Below are 6,822 nucleotides of genomic sequence, written 5' to 3'. Positions count from 1 at the left end.
ATCTGAATGTGTTCAATCTGGTGCCCTCCTGAGTGGCTCAGTGTCACTAGGGCAGGGGTGCTCTGTTGTAAAAACAAGCTCTCCTTGTCACCCTCACTGTCTCCTTGCATGATGCTCCCGCCAGGCTGTGATGCGGCCCTCACCATACACCAGCACCATGCACCTGGATTGCCCAGCTCCGGGAAGGAGAAAGTCCAGCTCTGCTCTTTGTGAATCACCCTTTCCATCGTGCTCACCTACGGGGAAAAGAAACTGAGTGACACACACCTGGTGCTTCTCTTCTTCTAGACTTGGGATTTATATCACTGACTTTTATCCAGGGCGGTTTGAGAAAGCCAAAACAGGCCCCCAGGGTGCTCACCACTCTTGGGCTGCCATTGTTTCCCAGGCTTTAAAGTGACCAAGTTGAGGACAGGTTCCTTTTTGGGTCATGAGTTTATTTTATTTTATTTTATTTTTCGCAGTGCTGAGGATTGAACCTATACTTAGGAGTTTATACTGGGACCTCCAATTTAAAATTTAAGTTGAACACCAGAAGCTTTTCCTAAGTTTTTCCCACCTTCTATTTTTAGCTTCTTTCTCCCACAGTAAAAACCCTATTTCCAAACAATATGAACATTTTTACCTGTTTGCTGAGTATTATAATACATTCAAAATAATTTCAGGACTACATCATCACACACGTACCAACACTCAACCTGTCAGGTAAAACATAGGATGCCTTGGCTGCTCCTTTGATCCTTAGAATATTTTACACTTTGGTGTTTAGAACAAAGCTGTATGCAGGAGTTATTTGAATTCATTATTTTTCTGTGTTTTATGCTATCAAACTGACTTAAAATTATGTTTCTTTCTTACTTGTGTATAATTTGGGGTTTATTTTTTGTTGCAAATGTTTTGAACATGTAAAATCTGTACCAATTTCAAAAATGAAAACAAAATAAAAAAGTATACTCAAACAAGTTTGGCTTTTATTACACCATTTTCTCATTCACCATTTAGATTAGCTTCTACTTTTATTTTCCTGGGCTTTCATTTTGCAGAAATAGGAAAATTTTTACTTGTACAGGGTCAACACGTTAGTTAAAAACATAAAGGAATGTAATATTTTTAAGAATATCATTTGGCTTAGATTAAAATATGTATTTATGTCAACATGAAGTAAATAAAATAAAATATATTTATAACTTAGATACATTTGAGCCTGTTGTGGTGAGGAAAAAACATTCAGTGATCACTTATGAAACTTGAAATACTCCATGGCCATACCACCTAGAACGTGCCCAATGTCATCTGCAACTTGAAATATACAATAGTGTTGATGGACCACTTAGAAATACAAATCTAACTCTTTAAAAATGTCCACATTTCTTGTCCGAGAAATTTGTCTTCTAAACTTAGATTCTAAGAAATAATGTAGAATACAAGGTAGGCACAAATAGTTATATTAAAAGATGTTCGTTACATTATTATTTACAATAGAAATGAATAGAAATATGAGGTTTACTAAGAAACGAGTCAAACACAGTAATACCTCAGTTCATGAACACTTCTGTTTACAAAGAATTTGCTTCACAAGCAAAATTATTTGGCAAAATTTTGCCTCCATTCCTAAACTCCACATCTGATGACAAACACGACCACAGCCATCTTCTCCACAGGAATACAAACACAGTCAACTTTCCCCAAACTGTAAAAGAAATTAAGTTCATGAACCAAGGTACCACTGCACATGGCATTATGTTGTAGTTAAATATTATACTATAAACAACTAGAAATAACATAGTATAAGATACTTCGTTGAAATGCTTACAGTGTTTTGTTTTTTAAAAAAGGATTTGGAGCTACACTGATAGAATAATCTATTTCAGTCTGAAGTTCATAGTAATGTACAAAAGAAGGGTTCTTTTTTTACTGTTTGGGATCTTTGTGTATCCAAATACTTCAATTCAGGAGAAAAATATAAAATTCCAAAACAAGCTTGTAGGCATTCACCTTAAGTGGGAGTCATCCTCAGCATGGAAATTCTGGCTGGGTGGTGGTGCTGCAGTGCTGGCTTTGTCCACCCCCAGGAGATGCCAGGAGTCAAGCAGGGGCAGGGTGCATAGGAGAACACACAGCTCCTGAAGAAATCCAGATTAGGTTATTAATCCCCTGAGCCACGTGGGGTAGGCGGGCCTCCCTTTGCCTTTCTAATGTTTATGTGGGGTGGCTTGATGGTTGGAGCTCTAGGCAGACTTAAAGTTGGTATTTTTAAGTAAAGGACTGGAGGTAAAGAAAGGGAGGATTCACATTCTTGGGCTTCAGGGATGTCAACACTCAAAGATTATGGAGGCAGGAATAACCGTGATGAGAAAAGATCTTCCAAAGGATTTAGAAAGGGGGAAGTGTCCAATATGGCCCCAGAACCTGGGATTTCTCAGGATGTGACTCTTAGGGAACTCCCTAGAGCCCAGGAGTCCCCTCTCCCGGTCCCTGGGTGAGAAGTACTGTTCCTTCCCCAACAGCAGCAAGGGTCCTTCTTTCGGAATTGTCCATGAAAAGCATTAGGCTGGAGACCAGCATTGGTCTACCCTCCTGCCCACAGAGCAATGAGCCCTGTAAGAGGCCACCTTTTGTTTCTATCCTTTTTCTCAGCACACTTATAATCTGTTAACTGCAGTTCTTTAATACCACAGGGAAGGCAGGGAAGCGTGTCTCTCTGAGACACATTCCCCTTCCTCTCAGAAAACAAGGATGTGATGGCTGCCTAGGAGGACCGCTGTAGCAATAGGAAGTGAAACTCATCATCCCTGCAGACCAGTGCTAGGATCAAAAGTGCCAGACTCAGAAGCCATAAATAGTGGCTCCTATCACAGTCACTTTTTCCAAGTGAAAGTCCATTTCAATATGGTGACCAAGTCCAGAGAAGCAGTCTGACTATATACACTGTTATAGAAAATATTCCCACAAAGGTGTTCCGTGTAATGTATTAATGATGGCACACTGGGTCTGTGGGAGGATATACTTCCAAACTTCAGATTTTACAGCGAGGTATGGTGGAGCACACCTATCATCACAGCACTCTAGGCAAGAGGATGCCAAATTCAAGCCCAGCCCACACAATTTAGCAATTTAGTGGGAACTTCAAAAATTAAAAAGAATGTGCTGTGGTTTGTGTCTAGATGTCCCTCCAAAACCTCATACCATCTTAGTGTTTTTCGCTTTTTTTCCAGAGGTGGCTGAATCTAGAGTGTGAGATTGATTTGAGGTTTAATGCTGAGGTTAAGTTAAAGATGTTGGGGTTAAGGCTGGGTGACTCCTGGATCAGTCCACTGACTGGACTGGCAGTACCCTAATCCCAGTAGACTGGATACAGTATAAAGGATAGAAAGATACTTGTCTTCTCCCTTCTTTGCTTGCTTTTGCTGTCTTGTGCTTGCCGTAGACTGGTTCTCTTCTGTGCTGTCCCTCTGCTGTGTGCCACCCTGCCTCAGAGCCAGCTGATTATAGACTGAAACCTCCACAAACTGTGAGCTAAAGAAATCTTTCCTCCTTTAATTTGGGTGTTGTGTATTTTGTCTCAGCAGCAAGAAAAGTAACTAAGACAGAATGCTTCACAAATATTTGTAAAAAGACAACAAATATACTTGTCCCTATACTACCAGAGAATTTATCTCAGAAAGATTATGCAGTGATTATATAGCACTATTCTAAGGTTTCCTATACTTATTCCCTATTTACTACTGTTAGAATATTAGTACTATCATTTTCAGACAAATAGCTAAGGTACAGAAATCTTACAGCATTTGCCCTCACATAGCCACTGTAAAGATCTGGACTTGGGCATTAGAGCTCATCACCTCCCAATGCCCAAAATCAAATCTGCGTAAGTCCAGAGAGCAAGTGCCAGCTGCCCTTGAGGTGGATGCTGTCTACCATTGACCAGTGCTCTGGGTTGTGTATGGTGTCTGAATATTTTAGGTTATATTTGTGACATTATTCAACATTTATGGTGCCTTCAATATTTATGTCACACAGATTGGCTCCCCACAGACTTGAGGCTGGAAGGACTTGTTTATGAAAAGGGCAATCTCAGCAGCAACAGAAATGCTTGAGGTTCTCAAACTACTTGGAACTTTTAAAGCAAAAACTAAGCAAAGGGGATCTTGTGTAGATTTTGTTTCTAATGCATCAAAGGTAGATTGGCATATCAAGGGAAAGCATTCTTGGATTATCTTAACTCTATTGCTACCATATATTGTAAAAAATATAATTGATATTTTTACCTCTTCATCACATCATGTGTAGAGAAGGAGAAAGTCCATCTCCAACTCAAATTAAAGTACAATATAGATATCAAAACAGTGCGCTGATCCTGTATCTTATGTAAGATGACACTCAGGAGCATCATTCTTAATTTTAAGCAGGTGTGTGTTTAAAACAAACTCTAAATGGTACTGTTAAATAAAACATTTTGGGAGCATGTTCTCTCTTATAACCAAAATGCAAAGTGTAAAAAAATTATGTTGATGTTTTATTCTCTTTAACTTATACATAAGATGATTTCTTTAATTTGTTTTTGTTCTGTAATAAAAGTGCATATGAATCAAATTTTTATCATTTCTTTAAGCAATTAATTCACCTTTGAGAATTTTTTTGGTGCTGTCTACTTTAATCTAAGCCTGCATTTATATTTCATGAACTCCTCTTGGTGTTCCATTAATATATTATAATTTAAAAATGTTTCATGGCCAAGGAAGTTCAGAAAATGCTGATCTAGACCTATCTAAAAATGTATTCTTGCCCTGTAAAAAACAGATAAAAGTTTTGTTAACTGAGAAGAATTCTGTCATTTGTTTTGATGGTCTCTAATTACTAGTAGCATGAAATGACCTATACATATAAAAATTGTTAAGAAAATCTTCCTCAGAAGGAAATGCCCTGTGTTTTATACTTGGGGGATCAGAAGCCTCTAGTCATCATGGGACAGGAACTAACTTATGGTGTGAAAGGGAAGAGAAGAGAATGAGAAAAGACAGGAGTTCAAGTTTGAAGGAGCTGCTGTACCATCAAGGCAGAGAGGCAGCAGCTTGGCGCAGGGAGGTGGTAGGGAAGGTGGTGAGATTGGCCAGATTGTGGATACAGCCTGAAGTATAGGGTTGTTCACAGTTTGGACATGAGGTGTCAGAGGAAGCCTGGAGTTGGGGATGCTTCAAGGTCTTTGGCTTAAGGACCTGGGGAGATGGAGTTTCTGTTTGCTAAGATGAAGAAGATACAGTAGAATACTAGGCTACTCGAACAAAAGTTTAGTTGGAACATCTTATGCATGAATTACACACTCACCATCCGATTGTGGGCACTGGACTGTCAGAGAGAGCACTAAGATTGAGATCATTAGCATATAGATAACTTGCCATTAGACTGCAAGAGGTCCCTCAGGAAACAGGTTCTCAATCTTGACTTCACACAGTGATCCACCTGGGAGGAATGGGAATACACTGACGCCTCTGTCCCACCCCAGAGATTCTGAGTACAGTGATCTGGAGTGCACTGAACATTTTCCCCAGGGGATTCTGCTGTGGATCTCAGGCTGAGCACCACTACCCTGGAGACTCAGTGGAAACAGAAGAATGAGCACTGAGCCCTGGGCAAACCAGCACTAAGGTGAAGGAAATAGGGAGGAAATGCAAACAGACAGAGAAGAATATCAGTGAGGGGGAGGAAAGTGAAGACCTGCTCAGGTCCCAAAAGCTGAGTGTTAGGGCTGAGATCTAAAACACTCCCAAGGTCTCCTGTGTCCAGAAGTGGGGCTTGTGGAAGGTGACTGGGTCCCGAGGGCCCTATTCTCGTCTGTAGATTAGGTCCCTGGTGGGTTCACAGGTAAAGGTGCTGTGAGGAGGTAGTGTCTGTTCAGAGGAGGTGGGCACGGAAGGAGTGACCTGGAAATGTGTTTTCTTGTTCCCACTTCTCCCTTCTCTTTCTCTGCTTTCTGGCTACCGTGGGTCGAGGAGCTGCCATCCGCTAAGTCCTTCTAACATGCTGTTTCTGCCTTGAAGCCAACTAACCATGGGCTGACCCCTCTGAAACTGAGAGCCAAAATGAATCTCTCCTCTTTTAATTTGCAGGTGTGGGGTACTTTGTCCCAAGCGGGAGAGAGTGGCTGAGTGAAGAAGGGAAGACATGTTCACTGTGTCAGGTGCTGGAAGAGTGGAAACGGGTCACTGGGCTGAGCCCTGGGGAGGTGGGCCATGCCCCTTACGAGGATTGCTTTGAGAAGTGGTGGAGATGAGGGCTTGGTCAGTCCAACAGAAAAGGGAGCAGAGGATAGAATACAATCATAGACAAATCCGATAGAAACTGATACAAAGAAAAGCACAAAAAAGTGTTTTGGAAGGAGACGTAAGATGAGGAAATTTTGGATTTTATCTGTTTCTTGAGTTTTGAGAGAAATCCTGCTACCAGCAGATTTAACATTTTTAGGATCTGAAGGAATGAAAAAAAAATGGATGGGTTGCTCGTGCCCTGTTGTTCTGGAGCACTTGAGAGGCAGGAACTCCAGTGCCAGAGTGAAGCAGGTGGTCCCAGAGAAGGGCACGATGCCCTGATGCACTGACTCAAAGGAGCAAGGGGCAGCAGGTGGGGAGGTCCCGGGACTGTTCCTGAGGCCTGAGGGAAAGAGGAAGCAAATCTGCTGCTATAAGGATTGAGGAGCACACATCACTGCCGTGCACTCATCCTCGAGGAGGGTGGAGCCACCACACCTGCAATAAATCTCCAATTTAAGCACGTGTCAGAATCACCACACACACTTGTCAAAATTGAAATTTCTGGGTCTCAACA

The sequence above is a fragment of the Chinchilla lanigera genome, unplaced genomic scaffold (genome assembly GCF_000276665.1).
Source record: "Chinchilla lanigera isolate Chin_1 unplaced genomic scaffold, ChiLan1.0 scaffold00127, whole genome shotgun sequence".
Taxonomy (NCBI): Eukaryota; Metazoa; Chordata; class Mammalia; order Rodentia; family Chinchillidae; genus Chinchilla; species Chinchilla lanigera.
The sequence above is the reverse complement of the archived record's forward strand: the minus strand, read 5'-3'. Positions refer to the sequence as shown.